The sequence below is a fragment of the Tamandua tetradactyla genome, chromosome 6 (genome assembly GCF_023851605.1).
Source record: "Tamandua tetradactyla isolate mTamTet1 chromosome 6, mTamTet1.pri, whole genome shotgun sequence".
Classification (NCBI taxonomy): domain Eukaryota; kingdom Metazoa; phylum Chordata; class Mammalia; order Pilosa; family Myrmecophagidae; genus Tamandua; species Tamandua tetradactyla.
This window is the reverse complement of record NC_135332.1, coordinates 973,688-996,672: the sequence shown is the minus strand read 5'-3', so window position 1 is coordinate 996,672 and position 22,985 is coordinate 973,688. Positions and strand designations below refer to the sequence as shown.

At 38.6% G+C, this 22,985-nt stretch overlaps 1 long non-coding RNA gene across 1 annotated transcript in view; it reads right to left on the bottom strand.

The window, feature by feature from the left end:
* The window catches only part of LOC143686918 (uncharacterized), a 41,064-nt gene extending 18,644 nt beyond the window's left edge, over positions 1-22,420 (bottom strand). Inside the window, exon 1 of the long non-coding RNA XR_013177301.1 lies at positions 22,143-22,420. This is a non-coding gene — a long non-coding RNA (uncharacterized LOC143686918). The remainder of the gene's footprint in view (positions 1-22,142) is intronic.
* Between the last annotated feature and the right edge of the window lie 565 nt (positions 22,421-22,985).

Sequence of the window (22,985 nt, the reverse complement as noted above, 5' to 3'; positions counted from 1 at the left end):
TTCTACACTTTGGAATGGGCTGTACTCTTCTAGACTCGTCAGTCTCTCCTTACAGGATAGCTCCCCTTAGCAGATACCACACGTTTCTGCTTCTCTAGAAGCATCATTGGCTAAGCTGCACAGCTGTGTTTTATTTTCAGGGTCCCTCCCACAGAACTTTGAATTGGTCTGACTAGGGTTCTCTGATGCAGTCCGAGAAAGATGTGAAGCCAGATTGAAACACAGAAAATTTGGCCCTTAAAAAACACTTTTTCTTTAATTTTAAACTTTTTATTTTGGAATACTTTCAAATTTACAGGATAGTTAGAAAAATAATACAAACCCCGTACAGAGAATTCCAGTATACTCCTACACCTCCCTTCAAGATACCCAGATCCACCACTTCGGACATTTTACCACATTTGCCCTGTCCTTCTTTCTATCCATTTATCAAATCATTTTCTGAACACTTGAGTATGGGTTGTATACATCATGCTTCTTGAGCACTTAATACTGCCATGTACATTTCCTAAGGAGAAGGATATTTGCTTATGTCTCGACTCGATAAGTGCAGTTTCCAAGTTCAAGAAATTTAACATTGATAAAAAGCTAAGTCTATATTCCAGTTTTCTCGTATGGCCCAGTAATGTCCTTCTGGACCTTATGCAGTTTAGACCCAGTCCAAGATCAAGTACTGCATCTGGTTGTTATGGGCGCCTTAGTTGCTCTTCCTCTCTGTTGTAGGAACACATGCACAACACAGACTTCCCCAGTCCAAGATCAAGTACTGCATCTGGTTGTTATGGGCGCCTTAGTTGCTCTTCCTTCTCTGTTGTAGGAACACATGCACAACACAGACTTCCACAGTCCAAGATCAAGTACTGCATCTGGTTGTTATGGACGCCTTAGTTGCTCTTCCTTCTCTGTTGTAGGAACACATGCACAACACAGACTTCCCCAGCTCGACTCCCCCCCAAGCACGCCACTCGGTGGAACTGATCACATCATGATGTTGCTGTGCCCTCACCACCTTCCATCACTGCGACTTTCCATCTCCCCAAACAGGAACCCCACACCCGTTATGCCTTAACTCCACATGCCCCCTGCCCTCTGCCCCTGACAGCCTAATTTCAGTCCCTATGAGCTAGGTTATTCTCTGATATTTTCTTTCCAGTTACCATGGAGATTAAACTTAACAGTTTTGTTTGCTTTGGTGCCAATTTAACTTTGATATAGTATACAGAAGCTATGTTTCTCAACCTCTCCTTCCCTCCTTTGTACTTGTCACAATTACATGTTTATACATTATGAGTCCAAAACCATTGATTATCAACTACATTTTATGCATTTGCCTTTTAGTTCCTGCAGGAACTAAAAAGTTGAGTTACAAGCCAGAAATACAACAATACTGACATTTGTATTTACCCCTTCCATTTCACTCACCAGAGATCGTTATTTCTTCATGTGGCCTTGAACCATTTTCGAGTATCCTTTACTTTCAACCTGCAGAACTCTCTTTAGCATGTCTTGTAGGGCCAATTGTATTAGTTTGCTAAATGCTGCTAGACTGCAATATACCAGGAAACAGAATGGCTTTTAAAAGGGGGGATTTATTCAGTTACAAGCTTACAGTTCTAAAGCCATAAAAATGGCCAGACCAAGGCATCCAGAGAAAGGTACCTTGACTCAAGGAAGGCTGATGTCTGTTACATGGGAAGGCACATGGCTGGTGTCTGCTGGTCCTTGTTCCTGGTTCCGTTGCACACAGTTTGATGCCAGTGGTTTCCTCTCTAAGCATCTGTGGGCCTTCGCATAGCTCCTCCAAGACCCAACTCAGGGGTCTGGCTTTCTGAGCATCTCTTGGGAAGACACATGGTGACATCTGCTGGGCTCTGCAAATCTAAACATCAGTGTCTAGGTGTCTGCTCTGTGTCAGCACTCCAGTTATCTCCCAATGTCTGCATCCTTCTTGGCTCTGAAGCAACTCTTCTCCAAACTCTAAGCTTCTTCCACCCTTTCCCCTTTTAAAGGACTTCAGTAAACTAACCAAGACCCAGCTTGAATGGGCCAGGTCACATCTCCATCTATTCAACAGTAACACCCACAATTGGGTGTGTTACGTCTCCATGGAGTAATCTAATCAAAAGGTCACACACACAATCGAGTGGGTCAGTCTCCATGGAAACAATCTCATCAAAGGTTTCCACCCTACAGTATTGAATCAAAATTAAAGGATATGGCTTTTCTGGGGTACACAACACTTTCAAACAAGCACACCAGTCCAGTGCTGATGAACTTCCTTAGCTTTTATCTGGGAATGTTTTAATCTTCCTCATTTTTGAAAGATAGTTTTGCCAGATACAGGATTCTTGATTAGCAGCTTTTTTGCTTTCAGCTCTTTAAATACATCTTCCTACTGCTTTCTTGCTTTCATAGTTTCTGATGAGAAATAAGTTTCTTGTTGGAGCTCCCTCACATGTGGCATCACTTCTCTTCTGCAGCTTTCAGAATTCCCTCTCCATGTTTGTCTTTTGATAGTTTGACTACAATATGCCACAGTGTGGGTCTATTTAGATTTATCCTGTTTAGAGTTCTTTCAGCATCTTTAATGTGTATATTCATGTCTCTCATTAGATTTTGGAAATTTTCAGCCATTCTTTCAATATTCTCTCTGTCCCTTTCTTCTGGGGTTTCCACAGTGCATTGATTGGTATGCTTAATGGTGCCCCACAGTTTCCTTAGCCTCTGTTCACTTTTCTTCATTCTGTCTTCCTTCTATTCCTCAAAACTGATTATTTCCACTGTCTTTATCTTCAAGTTCACTGATTCTTTCTTCTGTGAGCTCCAAATTGCTGTGGAACCTCTCTAGAGAATTTTAAATTTCAGATGCTGTAGACTTCAGCTCTGGTTGGTACCTTTTCATAATTTCTACCTTTCTGTTGATATTCTTTTTTCTGTTATTCTGTCATTTGACTTATTTCCTTTAGTTCTTTGTCCAGTTTTCCTTTAGCTCTCTGAGCATATTTAGGACCACTTTTAAAAATCTTTGGCTAGAACCATGCATGCACATGGCCCTCAGCCTCACTTCCTAGCTCTGAGAAAGTGCCAACCTACATAGCCAGGTCACATGTGCCCCCAAACCATGAAGGCATAACCCTGATCTGCTGCCACAGCTCTACACATGCACACAAAGGGGCCCTGTGCCTTAGACCAGTGCACGCCAGGGTTATGCCACCCAGACTGGAGCACCCACTCACAGCTACATCCTCCCTGGTCAATAGGCACCCACATTTACAAGCATCAACATAACATCCCAACCTGTGCCCATACCTGCCCTGAAACAAATCACTGCACTGACTGCCCCACCCCATGCCCTACTCCCTGCAACCATCCCGCAAACACAGGCCTTAGACTACTGAAAGAAATCAACTCCCAAAGTAAATCCATCAAGATATTTGCATGCCACGAAGACAGCAGAAGATCACTAAACATACCACAATGCAGACAGGTATAGCCCTCACTAATGACCAAATTAAAACACCAGAGGAGACACATGTTCAAACAACGAATCAAAAATGTTCATACAACTCTAATTAATAAAATAAGTGGGATAGCAAATGACATAAAAGAGGTCAAAGAGGAATTTGAAAGAATAAATAGAAAAATAGCAGGTATCACAGAGATTAAAGACTCTATTGACCAAATAAAAAACATACTAGAGGCACATACACCAGATTTGAAGAGACAGAAGAAAGAATAATTGATATCAAGGACAGGATAATTGATTTCTAAGACTCAAAACAAATGGCAAAAAAGATGGAAAAAAATGAATGGGAACTCAGGGAAATGATAGCCAAACAAAGCACTCAAATATAAGAATCATTGGTATCCCAGAAGGAGAAGTGAGGAGTAAAGGGCTAGGAAGAGTTGTTGAGGATATAATGGGGGGAAACTTCCCAACCCTCATAAAGGACATAAATATACAAGTCCAAGAAGCCCAAAGAACTCCAAACAGAATAAATCCAAATAGGCCTTCCCCAAGGCACATACTAATCAGTCTGTCAAATGTTGGTGAGAAGCAGAAAATCCTGACAGTGGCAAGGGAAAAACAATCTACTACATACAAGGGAAATCAAATAAGACTGAGTTCAGACTACTCAACTAGCACCCTGGAGGTGAGAAGGCAGTGGTATGATATATTCGAGATCCTGAAAGAAAAAGACTCCCAGCCAAGAATTCTGTACCCAGCCAAATTGTCTTTCAAAATTGAGGGAGAGATTAAAGTTTTCACAGACAATGAAGTTCTGAAAGAATTTATCAACAAGAGACCAACGCTACAAGATATACTAAAAGGAGTTCTACCGGCTAAAAACAAAAGACAGGAGAGGGAGGTCTGGAGGAGGGTACAGAAGTGAAGAGTACCACTAAGGGTAATTTAAAGAATACAAAGAGAAAGAGGGAAGAACATATACATCTCACAAAAAAAATTTAAAAAGATAAGATGGTAAATTCAAGAAACTCCATTTCAGTAATAACTGAATGTTAATGGACTAAACTTACCAATTAAAAGATACAAATTGGCAGAATGGATTAAGAAACATAATCCAGCTATATGCTGCTTACAAGAGACTCATCTTAGACACAAGGATACAAATAGAATGAAAGTGAAAGGATGGAAAAAGATTTTCCATGCAATTTGTAACCAAAAGAAAGCAGGAGTAGCTATTCTAATATCAGACAAAATAGACTTTAAATGTACTGACATCATAAGAGACAAAGAACACTATATACTAATCAAAGGGTCAATTCACCAAGATATAACAATCATAAATGTTTATGCTCTCAATCAAGGAACTCCAAAGTACATGAAACAAACATTGCCAAAACTGGAGGGAGTGACAGATGTTTCAACAATAATAGTAGGAGACTTCAATACACCACTCCCCTCTACAGATATAACAAGAAAACAGAGAAGTTAAATAACTTGAAAAATGAATTAGACCTAACAGACATATATAGGACATTGCACCCCAAAGCACAAGGATATACATTCTTCTCTAGTGCTCATGGACCATTCTCCAGTATAGATCATATGCTGGGGCACAAAATAGGTCTTTATAAATTTAAAAACATTGAAATTCTCCAATACACGTTCTCAGATCACAATGGGATGCTGGACCTCAATAACCACCAAAGAAGGAGAACATTCACAAATATATGGAGATTGAATAACACACTCTTAAACAACCAGTGGGTCAAAGAAAAAGTTGCTAGAGAAATCAGTAGCTATCTGGAGATGAATGAAAATGAGAATACAACTTATCAGAACTTATGGGATGCGGCAAAGGCTGTGCTGACAGGGAAATTTATTGCCCTAAATGCCTATAAAAAGAAAGAGCAAAAAACGAGGACTTAACAGCACACCTGGAGGAACTTGAGAAAGAATAGCAGAGTAACCCCAAAACAAATAGAAGAAGAGAAATACAAAGATTATAGCAGAGATAAATGAATGGGAGAACAAAAGAACAATAGAATCTATAAAACCAAAAGTTGGTTCTTTGAGAAAATCAATAAAATTGATGGGCCACTAGCAAGACTGGCAAAAGAAAAAAGAGAGAGGATGCAAATAAACAAAATCAGAAATGAAAAGGGGTGCGTTACCACAGACCCTGAAGAAATAAAAGAAATCATAAGAGGATACAATAAATAACTATACAGCAACAAACTAGACAACTTAGATGAAATGGACAAATTCCTGGAGACACACAAACAAGCCTCACTGACTCATGTAGAAATAGAAGACCTCAACAAACCAATCACAAGTAGAGATTCACTCAGTCATCAAAAAACTTCCAACAAAGAAAAGCCCAGGGCCAGATGGCTTCAGAGTGGGATTTTATAAAATATCTAGAAAGAACTAACACCAATCCTGCTGAAGGTATTCCAAAAAAAAATTAGGAAAAAGTAACTCTACCTAACTCATTTTATGAAGTTAATATCATTTTAATACCAAAACTGGGTAAAGATGCTGTAAGGAAGGAAAACTACAGGCCAATCTCCCTAATGAGCACAGATGCAAAAATTCTCAATAAAATATCATCAAATCGAGTCCAATGACACATTAAAAGAATTATACACCATGATCAAGTGAGGTTTATACAGGAATGCAAGGATGGTTCAACACAAGAAAATCAATTAATGTAATACAGCACATTAACAAATCAAAAAGGAAAAATCACATGATCACTTTGATTGATGCTGAAAAAGCATTCAACAAAACTCAGCATCCTTTACTGATAAAAACACTCGAAAAGATAGGAATCAAAGGTAACTACCTCAATATGATAAAGGGAATATATGAAAAACTGATAGCCAGCATCGTACTGAATGGAGAGAGACTGAAAGCCTTCTCCCTAAGATCAGGTACAAGACAAGTATGCCTGCTGTCACCACTATTATTTAACATTGTGCTAGAAGTTCTAGGTAGAGCAATCAGGTAGGACAAAGAAAAGGCATCCAAATTGGAAAGGAAGAAGCAAAACTCTCATTATTTGCAGGTGATATGACATTATACTTGGAAGATCCTGAGAAATCTGCAGCAAAGTTACTTGAGCTAATCAACAAATTCAGGAAGGTAGTGGGATATAAAATTGATGTGCAGAAATCAGTAACATTTCTATACACAAGCAATGACCTAGGTGAGGAGGAGTCAGTTAAGGAAAAAATCCATTAAAAATAGCAACTAAAAGAATCAAGTACTTAAGAATGAACTTAACTAGGGATGTAAAGGACTTGTACACAGAAAACTACATAACATTGCTAAAGGAAATAATAAGCGGAAAGACATTCCCTGCTCATGGATAGGAAGGCTAAATATAGTTATGATGTCGTCTCCCCAAATTGATCTACAGATTCAACACAGTACCGATCAAAATTCCAACAATCTACTTTGAAAATTTGGAAAAGCTAACTACCAAATTCGTCTGGAAGGGAAAGAGACCACAAATAGCTAAAAGCATCCTAAAAAAAAGAAGAACAAAAAGTGGGAGGATTAACACTCCCTGACTTTAAAACCTTTTTAAAGCCACAGTGGTCAAAACAGCATGGTACGGGCACAAAGATAGAAGCATTGACCAAAGGAATCGAATCGACAGTGCAGAAATAGACCACCAAATCTATGGTTAACTGATTTTTGACAAGGCCCCCAAATCCTCTGAACTGGGACAAAATAGTCTTTTCAATAATTGGGCATGGAAGAACTGGTTATCAATAGCCAAGAGAGTGAAAGAGGACCCCTATCTTACACCCTACACAAAAAATAAATTCAAAGTGGATCAAACACCCAAATATAAGAACTAGCACCATAAAACTTCTAGAAGAAAATGTAGGGAAACATCTTCAAGACCTAGTAATAGGATATAGCTTCATAAACTTTGCACCCAAAACACAAGCAACAAAAGAAAAACTAGATAAACAGGAACTCCTCAAGATCAAATGCTTCTGCACCTCAAAAGACTCTGTCAGGTGAGAGCCAAGATGGGGGCTTAGTGAGGTGTGGAATTGAGTTCGTCCTCCAGAGCAGCTAGTAAATAGCCAGGAACAGTACAGAACAGCTCCTGGGGCTACGTCAGTGACCGAACACACAGCATACCCCAGTCTGGACCAGCTGGACCAGCTGCGAGGCCCCCCAGAACCGTGAGTTCCACAAGCCATGGTGGCCAGCACCCCTTCCCCACAGGCTGCTTCCCAGAAGGGAAAGGAAAGGGATTTTACAAGCAGCAGGGGCTGAGCACAACAAAACCCCAATTGTGGAAGTATTTAACAAATTCTGACTACTAAAAGTAGGCCCCAGCTCAGCTAAACCTCGAGTAAAAGTGGAGGTCGCTGGTTTTTGCTCTGGTGCAGAGGGGGCAGGGCTGACAGAAAAAGAAAAAAAAAAAAAGGAGTTTTTTTGCGGTTTGAAAAGGTCTGGGCCCTGCAGGAAAGGAGGGGGCACATAGGACCTGGAGATACACCAAGTAACATACCAACTTAAGCTCTTGATTGGTAAACCCGAGGAATGGGGTCCTGCTCTGAAAAGGATTTTTCTTTTTCTCTTCTGTGGCTGAGTTTCTATGGATTGACTACTCTTTGGATACAGCTTCAAGGCTTCCCAGGCATAGGCAGAATTGAGCTTGTTTGAGAGCTTGTCTGGAGCCTGTGCCTTCCCCGGGAGAGGGGTGGGGCCCAGCTCAGGTGGAATCCCTCCCTCAAGGAATTCAGACCTCAGGGTCTGGAAAAGGGAAGCAATTAAAACCAGCCTACAGCCTCTCCTCTATCTCCACCATGCCCCCAGCAGGGAGAGTCTGCTGAAGTTAAAGATACTGCATCACCTTATGCTGGTGGGACCTCATACTGGACAGGATAGGAAAAACGCAAAGTCCAGAGACTTCATAGGAAAGACTTTTAATCTTCTGGGTCTCACCCTCAGGGAAAACTGATGCAGGTAACTCTTTCCTCCTGAGAGGAGACCAGTTTGGTCTGAGAAAACCTGACTGGGGTCTATAATACCTAAGTAGACCCTCCTAACGGGTAGGAGGAAGGCACCATACAGGCAGGGCAAGAAACAAAAAAACAAGAACTGAAAAATTCTGATCTATTAAAGCCTAAGCTAGAGGTCTAGAATAAGCTAAACTGAATGTCAAAGAACAGATAGACAACAAAGCCATCCAGCAAGAAAATCCTAGGAAAAAAAAAGTGAAAACAATCTCTAGGATAAACTAATTAAGGTAATTGAATGCCTAGAGGCCAGCAAAAAAATAACGAATCATACTAGGAAAATTGAAGAAATGGCCCCGTCCAAAAAAGAAACCAACAATTCAAATGAGATACAGGAGTTGAAACAATTAATTCAGAATGTTAGAACAGACATGGAAAACCTCATCAAAAATCAAATCAATGAATTGAGGGAGGATATAAAGGAGGCAAGGATTGAACAAAAAGAAGAAATCAAAAGCCTGAAAAAACAAATCACAGAACTTATGGGAATGAAAGGCACAGTAGAAGAGATGAAAAAAACAATGGAACCCTACAATGTCAGATTTCAAGAGGCAGAAGACAGGATTAGTGAACTGGAGGACGGGACATCTGAAATCTGACAAGCAAAAGAAAATATAGGGAAAAGAATGGAAAAATATGAGCAGGAACTCATGGAATTGAATGACAACATGAAGTGCATGAATATACGTATTGTGGATGTCCCAGAAGGAGAAGAGAAGGGAAAAGGAGGAGAAAAATTAATGGAGGAAATTATCACTGAAAATTTCCCAACTCTTATGAAAGATTTAAAATTACAGATCCAAGAATTGCAGCATACCCCAAATAGAATAGATCCAGATAGATATACTCCGAGACACTTACTAATCAGAATGTCAGATGTCAAAGAGAAAGAGAGACTCTTGAAAGCAGCAAGAGAAAAACAATCCATCACATACAAGGGAAGCCCAATAAGACTATGCATAGATTTCTCAGCAGAAACCATGGAGGCGAGAAGACAGTGGGATGATATATTTAAGATACTAAAAGAGAAAAACTGCCAACAAAGAATCCTATATCCAGCAAAACTGTCCTTCAAAAGTGAGGGGGAAATTAAAACATTTGCAGACAAAAATTCACTGAGAGAATTTGTGACCAAGAGACTGGCTCTGCAAGAAATACCAAAGGGAGCACTAGAGACAGATAAGAAAAGATAGGAGAGAGAGGTGTGGAGAAGAGTATAGAATTGAAGGCTGCAGTAAAGGTAAAAAGAAAAAAAAATAGATATGGCATATAAAATCCAAAAGGCAAAATGGTAAAAGAAAGTACTACCTGTACAGTAATAACACTAAATGTTAATGGATTAAACTCCCCAATCAAAAGACATAGACTGGCAGAATGGATTAAAAAACAGGACCCATCTATATGCTGTCTACAGGAAACACATCTTAGACCCAAGGATAAACATAGGTTGGAAGTGAAAGGGTGGAAAAAGATATTCCGTGGAAATAACATCAGAAAAGAGCAGGAGTAGCTAAACTAATATCCAACAAATTAGACTTCAAATGTAAAACAGTTAAAAGAGACAAAGAAGGACACTATGTATTAATAAAAGGACCAATTCAACAAGAAGATATAACAATCATAAATATTTATGCACCGAGCCAGAATGCTCCAAAATACATGAGGCAAACACTGTAAAGTGAAATATACACACCCACCAAAATATTTGGAGGCTTCAATTCCCCACTCTCATCAATGGACAGAACATCTAGACAGAGGATCAATAAAGAAACAGAGAATTTGAATAATACAATAAATGAGCTAGACTTAATGGACATATAGAACATTACACCCCAAAACAGCAGGGTATACTTTTTTCTCAAGTGCTGATGGATCATTCTCAAGGATAGACCATATGCTGGGTCACAAAGCAAGTCTCAATAAATTTTAAAAGATTGAAATCATACAAAACACTTTCTTAGACCATAAAAGAATGAAGCTGGAAGTCAATAATAGGCACAGTGCCAGAAAATTCACAAATATATGGAGGCTGAACAACACACTCTTAAATGACCAGGGGGTCAAGGAAGAAATTACCAGAGAAATCAGTAAATATCTTGAAGCAAATGAAAGTGAAAACACAACATAACAAATTTTATAGGATGCAGGAAAGGCAGTGCCAAGGGAAATTTATTACCCTAAATGCTCATATCAGAAAAGAAGAGCAAAAATCGAGGAATTAACTGTCCACTTGAAAGAACTAGAGAAAGAACAGCAAATTAACCCTAAAGCAAGCAAAAGGAAAGAAATAGTGAAGATTAGAGCTGAAATAAATGAAATTGAGAACATGAAAAAAATCAAATAAAACCAAAAGTTGGTTCTATGAGAAAATCAATAAGATTGATGGACCCTTAGTGAGGTTGACAAAAGAAGAATGGAGAGGATGCAAATAAATAAAATCAGAAATGGAAGAGGAGACATAACCACTGACCCCACAGAAATAAAGGAAGTAATGAGAAGATACTATGAAAAATTTTATGCTAATAAACTAGACAATGTAGGTGAAATGGGCAAATTCCTAGAACAGCATGAACAACCAACATTGACTCCAACAAACCAATCACAAATAAAGAAACTGAATCAGTCATTAAGAAGCTCCCCAAAAAGAAAAGCCCAGGATTACATGGCTTCACATGTGAATGCTACCAAACATTCAAGAAAGAATTAGTACCAATCCTGCTCAAATTCTTCAAAATCTGAAGAGGAGGGAAAACTATCTAACTCATTCTATGAAGCCAATATCACCCTCATACCAAAGCCAGACAAAGATATTACAAGAAAACTACAGACCAATCTCTCTAATGAATATAGATGCAAAAATCCTCAACAAAATTATTGCAAATTGAATCCAGCACCACATTTAAAAAATTATATGCTATGGAAAGGGGGATGTTCAACTTCCCCAAGTAGAGAATTTCTTGATATTCTCACAGGCACTGGGGACAGCCAAAGCAATAGGTTGAGCCTCCAATCTTGGGGTTTGTTCATATGAAACTTAATCCTGCAAAGGATAGGTCAAGCCTACTTAAAATTAGGCCTAAGAGTCACCCCCAAGAGAACCTTTTTTGTTGCTCAGATGTGGCCTCTCTGTCTCGGACGACACAGCAAGCAAACTCACTGCCCTCCTCCTCTCTACATGGGACATGACCCCCAGGGGTGTGGACCTTCCTGGCAACATGGGACAGAAATCCTAGAATGAGCTGCAGCTCAGCATGAAGGGACTGAGAAAATCTTCTCGACTGAAAGGGGGAAGAGTGAAATGAGACAAAATAAAGTGTCAGTGACTGAGAGAGTCCAAACAGAAGTGAAAGGTTATCCTGGAGGTTATTCTTATATTAAATAGATATCACTTAGTTAGTCAAGATGTAATGGAGAGGCTGGAGGGAACTACCTGAAAATGTGGAGCTGTGCTCTGGTGGCCATGTTGCTTGAAGATGATTGTGTAATGATATGACTGTCGCAGTGTGACTGTGTGGTTGTGAGAGCCTTGTGTCTGATGCTCCTTTTGTCTATCTTATCGATGGACAAGCAAAACATATGGATTGGGGTCAAGATGGCAGCTTAACAATGTGCGCATTTTAGTTCGTCCTCCAGAACAACTACTAAATAACCAGAAACAGTACAGAACAGCTCCTGGGGCCACATCAGTGACTGGACACACAGTGTACCCCAGTCTGGACCAGCTGGACTGGCTGCAAGCACCCCCCCAGAACCGTGAGTTCCCAAAGCTGCAGCGGCCAGCGCCCCTCCCCCACAGTCCGCTTCCCATAGGGGAAAGGAAAGGACTTTGCCAGCAGCAGGGACTGGGCACAATCAAACGCCAATAGTGGAACTAATTAACAAATTCTGACTACTAAAAATAGGCCCCCAGCTTAGGTGAATCTGATCAAAGTGGAGGTTGCTCATTTTTGCCCCGGTGCCAAGGAGGCAGGACTGACAAAAAAGGGGGGAAAAAAGAAAGGAAACAGAGGTTTTTGTGGCTGTGTATTTACAAAGGCTTGACTGCCTCTGGATACAGCGGCAGGACTTTTCAGGCTGCAACTGCCCCACGCATAGGCAGACATGAGCTCTTTTGGGGGCTTGTCTGGAGCCTGTGCCTTCCCCAGGGGAGGGGTGAAGCCCCACCCAGGTGGAATTCCTCTATCAAGGAATTCAGACACCAGGGCTTGGTAATTTGAAGCCATTAAAACCAGCCTACAACCTCTCCTCTGTCTCCACCATGCTCCCAGCAGGGAGAGTCTACCAAAGTTAAAGGTACTGCGCATCATCTTATGCTGGTGGGACCTGCAGTCAGACAAGTGCCACATACAGGACAGGATAAGAAAAACAGTCCAGAGACTTCACAGGAAAGTCTTTCAACCTGCTGGGTCTCACCCTCGGGGAAAACCGACACAGGTGACTCTTTCCGCCTGATAGGAGGCCAGTTTGATCTGGGAAAATCCGGCTGGGGTCTATAATACCTAAGTAGACCCTCCTAAATGTGGGGGGAAAGGCACCATATAAGCAGGGCAAGAAACAAGAAAACAAGAACTGAAAAATTCTCCTCTGTTAAACAAAACTTAAACTTGAGGTCCAGATAAAGCTGAATTTAATGTCAAAGAACAGATAGACAACAAATTCATCCAGCAAGAAAACCCTAGATAAAAGAAGTGAAAGCAATCTCCAGAATAAACTAATTAAGGTAGTTAAATGCCTAGACGCCAGCAAAAAATAACAAATCACACTAAGAAAATTGAAGATATGGCTCAGTCAAAGGAACAAACCAACAATTCACATGACATACAGGAGCTGAAACAATTAATTCAGAATTTACGAACAGACATGGAAAACCTCATCAAAAACCAAATCAATGAATTGAGGGAGGATATAAAGAAGGCAAGGAAAGAACAAAAAGAAGAAACTGAAAGTCTGAAAAAACAAATCACAATTGGCAGAGCAGATTAAAAAAAAAAACAACTATGACCCAATTATAAGTTGTCTGCAAGAGACTCACATTAAAATTAAATGTATAAGATGAGTTAAAAAAAAAAGTACAAAAAATAAATAATGGTGGGATAGGGATAAAAAAATTGGGTAGATTGAAATAATAGTGGTCAACGAGAGGCAGAAGTAAGGGGAATGGGATGTATGAATTTTTTCTTATTTCCTTTTCTGGAGTGATGCAAATATCCCAAAAATGATCATGTTGATGAATATACAACTAGGTGATGATATTGTGAACCACTGATTTTATCTTTTGGATGGACTGTACATGTGTGAGGATATCTCAATAAAAATATTTTAAAAAAAACAAAAACAAATCACAGAACTTATGGGATTGAAAGACACAGTAGAAGAGATGAAAAAACAATGGAAACCTACAATGGTAGATTTTGGGAGACAGAACATAGGATTTCTAAACTGGAGGACAGAACATCTGAAATCCAACAAGAAACAGAAACTATAGGGAAAAAAAATGGAAAAATATGATCAGGGACTCAGGGAATTGAAAGACAATATGAAACACACGAATATACGTGTTGTGGGTGTCCCAGAAGGAGAAGAGAAGGGAAAAGGAGGAGAAAAACTAATGGAGGAAATTATCACTGAAAATTTCCCAACTCTTATGAAAGACTTAAAATTGCAGATCCAAGAACTGCAGCATACCCCAAAGAGAATAGATCCAAATAGACGTTCTCCAAGACACTTACTAGTCAGAATGTCAGAGGTCATAGAGAAAGAGAATCTTGAAAGCAGCAAGAGAAAAGCAATCAATCACATACAAGGGGAGCCCGATAAGACTATGCGCAGATTTCGCAGCAGAAACCATGGAGGCGAGAAGACAGTAGGATGATATATTTAAATTATTAAAAGAGAAAAACTGCCAACCAAGAATTCTATATCCAGCAAAATTGTCCTTCAAAAACGAGAGAGAAATTAAAACATTTTCAGACAAAAAATCACTGAGAGAATTTGTGACCAAGAGACCAGCTCTGCAAGAAATACTAATGGGAACACTAGAGACAGATACAAAGACAGAAGAGAGAGGTGTGGAGAAGAGTGTAGAAAGGAAGACTATGAGTAAAGGTAAAAAGAAGGAAAATTAGATATGACATGTAAAATCCAGAAGGCAAAATAGTAGAAGAAAGTACTACCCATGCAGTAATAACACTGAATGTTAATGGATTAAACTCTACAATCAAAAGACATAGTCTGACAGAATGGATTAAAAAACAGGACCCATCTATATGCTGTCTCTACTCAAAGGACACGAGGCCGAGGACACAAATGAACATTTACACAGCAATGTTTATAGCAGCATTATTTACAATTACCAAGATATGGAAATAGCCAAAGTGTCCATCAACAGACAGTTAGCTAAACAAACTGTGACATTTACATAAGATGGAATATTATGCAGCTGTAAGACAGAATATATTTATGAAGTATGTAACAACATGAATGGACCTTAAGGACATTATGCTGAGTGTGATTAGCCAGAAACAAAAGGACAAATACTGTATGGGGGCGGGCCACGGTGGCTCAGCAGGTAAGAGTGCTTGCCTGCCATGCCTGAGGACCCAGGTTCGATTCCCGGTGCCTGCCCATGTAAAAAAATATATATATACTGTATGGTCTCACTGATATGAACTGACATTAGTGAATAAACTTGGAATATTTCCTTGGTAACAGAGACCATCAGGAGATAGAAATAGGGTAAGATATTGGGTAATTGGAGCTGAAGGGATACAGATTGTGCAACAGGACTGAATATAAAAACTCAGAAATGGACAGCACAATATTACCTAACTGTAATACAATTCTGTTAAAACACTGAATGAAGCTGCGTGTGAGAATGATAGAGGGAGGAGGGCTGGGGCATAAATGAAATCACAAAGAAAGATAGATAATAAAGATTGAGATGGTGTAATCTAGGAATGCCTAGGTTGTATAGTGATAGTGACTAAATGTACAAATTTAAAAAATGTTTTTGCATGAAGAAGAACAAAAGAATGTCGTTACTGCAGTGTGCTGAAAATAGATGGTACTTAACAGTTTAAAATTTCAACTAATGTGTGAGACTAAAACAAAAAATGTTTATTTGGTACAAATCTATACTTTGACCAGTGCATCTCCTAATATAACTTATGTAGATAGTTGATGGAACATGTTAAGTACATGGAACTTTGTATAGGACATGAGATTTTGTTGGTTTGTCCAGGTGATGCCCTGATGAATCCCACAGTGATTTTATCAGTGAGTGGAAAAGTATTTGCAAAGTCCCCTTCGGGGAATGGTGAGAATGGGGGAAAACTCAACTTCCCCAAGTTGAAATCTTGATATTCTCACAAGCAGTGTGGACAACCAAAGCTATAGGCTGAGCCCCCAGTCTTGGGGTTTGTTCATATGAAACTTAACCCCACAGGGGATAGGTCAAGCCTACTTAAAATTAAGCCTAAGAATCACCCCCAAGAGAACCTCTTTTGTTGCCCAGATGTGGCCTCTCTCTCTAGCCAACACAGCAAGCAGACTCACCACCCTCCCCCTGTCTACATGGGACATGACTACCAGGGGTGTGGATCTTCCTGGCAGCATGGGACAGAAATCCCAGAATGAGCTGAGATTCAGCATCAAGGGATTGAGAAAACCTTCTCGACCAAAAGGGGGAAGAGTGAAATGAGACAAAGTGTCAATGGCTGAGAGATTCCAAACAGAGTCGAGAGGTTATCCTGGAGGTTATTCTTATGCATTAAGTAGATATCACCTTGTTATCCAAGATGTAATAGAGAGGCTGGAGGGAACTGCCAGAAAATGTAGAGCTGTGTTCCAGTAGCCATGTTTCTTGATGATGATTGTATAATGATATAGCTTTCACAATGTGACTGTGTGATTGTGAAAACCTTGCGTCTGACGCTCCTTTTATCTACCTTGTCAACAGATGAGAGGAACATATGAAATAAAAATAAATAATAGGGGGAACAAATGTTAAAATAGAAATGCTAGTGATCAATAAAAGGAATCAGTAAGGGGTATGGCATGTAAAATTTTTTTTCTTTGTTATATTTTTCTGTTGTCTTTTTCTTTCTTTTTCTGAATTGATGCTAATGTTCCAGGAAATGATCATGATGATGAATATGCAACTATGTGATGATATTGTGAATTGCTGAGTGTATGTGTTGGGAATGTTTGTGTTTCTTGTAATTTTTTTTAATTAATAAAATTTTAAAAAATTACAAGAAACACAAACATTAAATAAAATAAAAAATTAAAAAAAATAAATTTAGTTGAAATGCTAGTGATAAATGAATGTGAGGGGTAAGGGGTATGGTATGTATAATCTTTCTTTTTTCTGTTATCATTTTATTTCTTTTTCTGTTGTCTTTTTATTTCTTTTCCTAAATCGATGCAAATGTTCTAAGAAATTATGAATATGCAACTATGTGATGATATTGAGAATTGCTGATTGTATATGTAGAACGGAATGATCACATGTTAATGTTTTAGTTCATTTGTTGTTAAATTTTTTTAAATTAATAAATAAAAAAAGAAATATCCCATTAACAAAAAAACCATATGGATTAAAAATAAATACATAATAGGGGGAACAAATTTTAAAATAAATTTAGTAGATTGAAATGCTGGTGATCAGTGAAGGGGAGGGGTATGTATGAATATTTTTCTGTCTTCTTTTTATTGCTTTTTCTGAATTGATGCAGATGTTCTAAGAAATGATCCTAATGATTGTGGGGGGCCAGGAGCAATCAATCCGGCCCAAGCAGGGACAGTCCCCACAACATTGGGGTGGAATCTCCCCAAGAATTAAACAATAACCAATGCTAGGGAACTGCGTGCATTTTTGGCAACAGCTGACAGCATTTTTTTGCTTCTATGATCATGCTTGCTTGCTAGCAACTGCAAAACCACAACATGATTTTAGACTTTATAAGCACACCTTGAAAACCTCTGGCTGCTGCTCCCTGAATCTTCCTTCTTGGAAGTTTCTGAGGCAGTCACTGGCTGGCTAGTAAAGACTCCAAATTGGCTTGCAGTTTTGAATTGTGTGGTCTCTCTTTTGGTGTGCCCCAACAATGATGAATATACAACTATGTGATGATAGTGTGAGTTATTGATTATATAACAAGAACAGAATGATCATACGATAAGAATTTTGTATTTGTATGTGGTTATGTATCATAAATAAAAAATTAATTAAAAAAGAAGAAAGGGAGAAGTAAGGATTATGGTATGTATGAATTTTTTTCTGTTCTCTTTTTATTTCTTCTTCTGTATTGATGCAAATGTTCTAAGAAATGATCATGATGATGAATATGCAACTATGTGATGATATTGTGAATTACTGATTATATATGTAGAATGGAATGATCATATGTTAAGAATGTTTGTGTTTCCTTGTTGTCATATATTTTTTTAATTAAAAAATTAATTTAAAAATTTAAAAAAAGGTATACACCATGACCAAGTAGGATTCATCCCAGGTATACAAGAATGGTTCAACATAAGAAAATCAATTAATGTAATACACCATATCAGCAAATCAAAGCAGAAAAACCACATGATTATCTCGATTGATACAGAAAAGGCATTTGACAAAATTCAACATCCTTTCTTGTTCAAAACACTTCAAAGGATAGGAATAGAAAGGAACTTCCTCCACATAATAAAGGGAATATATGAAAAACCCACAGATAACATCATCCTCAATGGGGAAAAACTGAAGACTTTCCCCTTAAGATCAGGAATAAGACAAAGATGTCCACTATCACCACTGTTATTCAACATTGTGTTGGAAGTTCTAGCCAGAGCAATTAGACAAGAAAAAGAAATACAAGGCATCAAAATTGGAAAGAAAGACGTAAAACTCTCACTGTTTGCAGATGATATGATACTATGTGTCGAAAACCCTGAAAAATCCACAGCGAAACTACTAGAGCTAATAATGAGTACAGCAAAGTGGCAGGTTACAAGATCAACACTCAAAAATCTGTAGTGTTGTACAATACACTAGTAATGAACAATATGAAGGGGAAATCAAGAAAAAAATTCCATTTAAAATTACAACCAAAAGAATAAAATATTTAGGAATAAATTTAACTAAAGATACAAAAGACCTATACAAAGAAAACTACAAGAAATTGTCACAAGAAATCACAGAAGACCTAAATAAATGGCAGGGCATACCGTGTTCATGGAATGGAAGACTAAATGTAGTTAAGATGTCAATTCTACCTAAATTGATTTACAGATTCAATGCAATACCAATTAAAATCCCAAAAACTTCCTTTTCAGAAATAGAAAAACCAATAACCAAATTTATTTGAAGGGGCAGGGTGTCCCCAATAGCTAAAAATATCCTGAAAAAGAAAAATGAAGTTGGAGACCTCACGCTATCTAACTTTAAGTTGTATTATGAAGCTACAGTGGTCAAAACTGCACAATACTGGCATAAAGATAGATATACTGACCAATGGAATCAAATAGAGTGCTCAGATATAGACCCTCTCATCTATGGACAATTGATCGTTGATAAGGCAGTCAAGCCAACTCACCTGGGACAGAACAGTCTCTTCAATAAATGGTGCCTAGAGAACTGGATATCCACATTCAAAAGAATGAAAGAGGATCCATATCTTACACCCTATACAAAAATTAACTCAAAATGGATCAAAGACCTAAACATTAGATCTAAGACCATAAAAATTTTAGAAGAAAATGCAGGGAAATAGCTTATCAATCTTATAATAGGAGGCGGTTTCCTAGACCTTATTCCCAAAGCATGAGCATTGAAGAAGGAAAGAAAGAAATGGGAACTCCTCAAAATTAAACAGTTTTGTACATCAAAGATCTTTGCCAAGAAAGTAAAAAGATAGCCTACATAATGGGAGACAATATTTGGAAATGATATATCAGATAAAGGTCTAGTATCCAGAATATGTAAAGAGATTGTTCAACTCAACAACAAAAAGACAGACAACCCAATTACAAAATGGGCAAAAGACATGAACAGACACTTTTCAGAAGAGGAAATACAAATGGCCAAAAGGCACATGAAAAGATGCTCAACTTCCCTGACTATTAGGGAAATGCAAATCAAAACCACAATGAAATATCATCTCACACCCACCAGAATGGCCATTATCAATAAAACAGAAAATGACAGTGCTGGAGAAGATGTGGAGAAAGAGGCACACTTATCCACTGTTCGTAGGAATGTCAAATGGTACAACCACTGTTGAAGGCAGTGTGGCAGTTCCTCAGGAAGCTAAGTATAGAATTGCCATATGATATGGCAATACCATTGCTAGGTATCTACTCAGAGGACATGAGGGCAAGAACGCAAACAGACATTTGCACACCAATGTTTATAGCAGCATTATTTACAATTACAAAGAGATGGAAACAGCCAAAATGCCCATCAACAGACGAGTGGCTAAGCAAACTGTGGTATATACATATACTGGAATATTATGCAGCTATAAGACAGAATAAAGTCATGAAGCATGTAACAACATGGATGGACCTTAAGGACATTATGCTGAGTGAGATTAGCCAGAAACAAAAGGACAAATACTGTATGGTCTCACTGATATGAACTCACATTAGTGAATGAACTTGGAGAATTTCAGCTGGTAACAGAGACCATCAGGATATAGAAATAGGGTAGATATTGGGTAATTGGAGCTGAACGGATACAGATTGTGCAGCAAGACTGATGGTAAAAATTCAGGAATGGATAGCAAATACTACCTAACTGTAATACAATAATGTTAGAACACTGAATGAAGCTGCATGTGAGAATGATAGAAGGAGGAGGCCTGGGGGCACAAATGAAATCAGAAGGAAAGACAGACAATAAAGACTGAGATGGTATAATCTCAAAAAAAAAAAAGACTTTGTCAAAAAAGTGAAGATGCAGCCAACTCAATGGGAGAAAATATTTGGAAAGTACATATCGGATAAATGTTTGATTTCCTGTATATACAAAGAAACCATACAACTCAACAACAAAAAACAAACAACCCAATTATAAAATGGATTAAAAATATGAACAGGCATTTTTCTGAAGAGGTAATACAGATGGCTCAAAAGCACATGAAGAGATGCTCATTTCCACTGGCTATAAGGGAAATGCAGATCAAGGCTGCATTTTTAAATTAAATGAGATACTACCTCACACCTATAAGAATGGCTGCTACTAAACAAACAGGAAACAAATGTTGGAGAGGATGTGGAGAAACTGGGACACTTATGCACTGCTGGTGGGAGTGTACAATGATGCAGCCACTATGGAAGACTGCTGGCGATTCCTTAGGAGACTAAATATTGAGTTGACCTATGACCCAGCAATAGTACTACTTGGTATATACCCAGAAGAGCTGAAAGCAATGACACAAACAGACATTTGCACACTGATGGTTGTAGCAGCATTATTCACAATTGCCAAAATACGGAAACAAACCAAATGCCCATCAACAGATGAGTGGATCAACAAAATGTAATATATGCATACAATGGAATATTATGCAGCAATAAGACAAAATGACATTTTGAAGCACATGACAAGATGGATGAGCCTTAAGGACATAATGCTGAGCAAAATTAGCCAGACAACAAAAGGATTAATATTGCATGATTTCACTTTTATGACCAGCAAAAGGTATAATCAGGTGCTTATAATACAGAACATAAAAGACTTAGAGAGACATAGAAGCTAGAGGTGGGTGAACTGTTAGCTAATGAGGTGAACTCCAATATAAGGGAATAGATAGGAGTGAAGGTGATTCTCTAATGGGTCTTTAGGTAAAATTACCATATGGAAGATGGACAAGATTGAAAGGGGTTGTATAGACCTACGTGTCCCACTGATTAACACTAGAGATAGGAATGAATTCTTGCAAAAATTAGGCCAAAGATAGGATTCTTATATAAAGCGTATATAAGTCCAGGGTACAAGGGGAAAACTGCTATTGCATGCTATGAGCTATGTTCAAAAGGAAGCCATCAGCACTACCACAGCAACAGCAGAGGTGAATAATGGGGAGAGGGACAAGAGTTAAGAGGAGGTTTAGATTTCCTATTTGGTGAGGGTGTGTTTATTAATTTTCTGTCTTTTGGGAACAATGAAATTATCTAAAATTGAGAATGTTGATGGACTGTGGACTTTGGGCGCTCTACATGATGCCCGATAAACGCAGGTGCTGAAGGATGCATCGATGGAGAAGTAGATTGGCAAATGATGGTGTATACTTACAAACTAAGGCCTGTGCTGCTACAAAAAGGAACAATGTCGTGAGGCATGCAACGATGTGAATGAACATGTGGGACATTTAGTGAGACAAAATAAGCCAGAAACAAAAGAACAAGAATGGTATGGTCACCTTTAGAAAATGCTTATAAGAAAACACAGGCCTAGTTTGTAAGCTTTTAGAGCAGACACATCAAATCCGGAGTGGAAATTGTTATTTCCAGATTTTGAGAGACTGTTTTATATGTATAACCTGATATTTAGAGATGTGAACAGGTTCGGGTTAAAGTAATTCAGAACACAGGGGTAAGGAAGACAGTGTCTGTATTTTAGAACCACTCACCTGCTCTCCGAGAACATTCTCTAGCAGAGCTGCAAGCTACAGTCTATACAAGGGGCAGGATTTGGGATGGCGAGTCCCTCAGACCACACCAGAGAGAGCGGGCCAGACCTGCAGTCTCTCGGCATGTGCCCAAGGGTCATTCTGCTCACTCCGGAGCCAGGAGAGGGACTGGCACTGGGTGAGGGCAGAGTAGGGCCCGGGCCCCACAGGGCTTCCGCTTCCAGATGTCCCTGGGCCTGCCGAGGTCTGGAGCTTTGAGGCCGAGTTTTCTGCAGTTCCGGCTGGCCGTTCAGAGCTGTGCGGGTACCGACCCTGAAGCGTCTCACTCCACCGTCACAATCGCAGCGGAGCCTGGCAGCAGGCACTCTTTTTTTTTAATATCTCAACTGTATTTTTATACTCCCAAGTTTACTTTGAAAACAACCTTTTCTGATATTTCTAGATGAATTTGAAATGATAGTTATCTCAAAATACACAAAAATTACCTATATTCTACTAGAAATGAAACACTGATAAAAGAACACTTAACATACCATGGAAGGACTTCAACGTAATAGAACTGTCTTTTCCCAGCTTTTTAAACTATTTTTTCTCATCTAAGCCAATGTATAATATTTGACATTTGGATTAAATGTGCATATAAAAACAGAGATGTTTGTCAAAATGAGTATAAGATGAACAGCAAACAGTGTCCTTTCTGGATATAATTAAATTTTCAGAGGCAAAGTGGTCCAAATAGGAACAAGAGGCTGACTTATTCATGAAAAAAAACTAGATAAAAATTAAGAATAATGATAAGGATTAATTCCTTAAATCATTATCTTTCCTATCCTTTTAACCTAC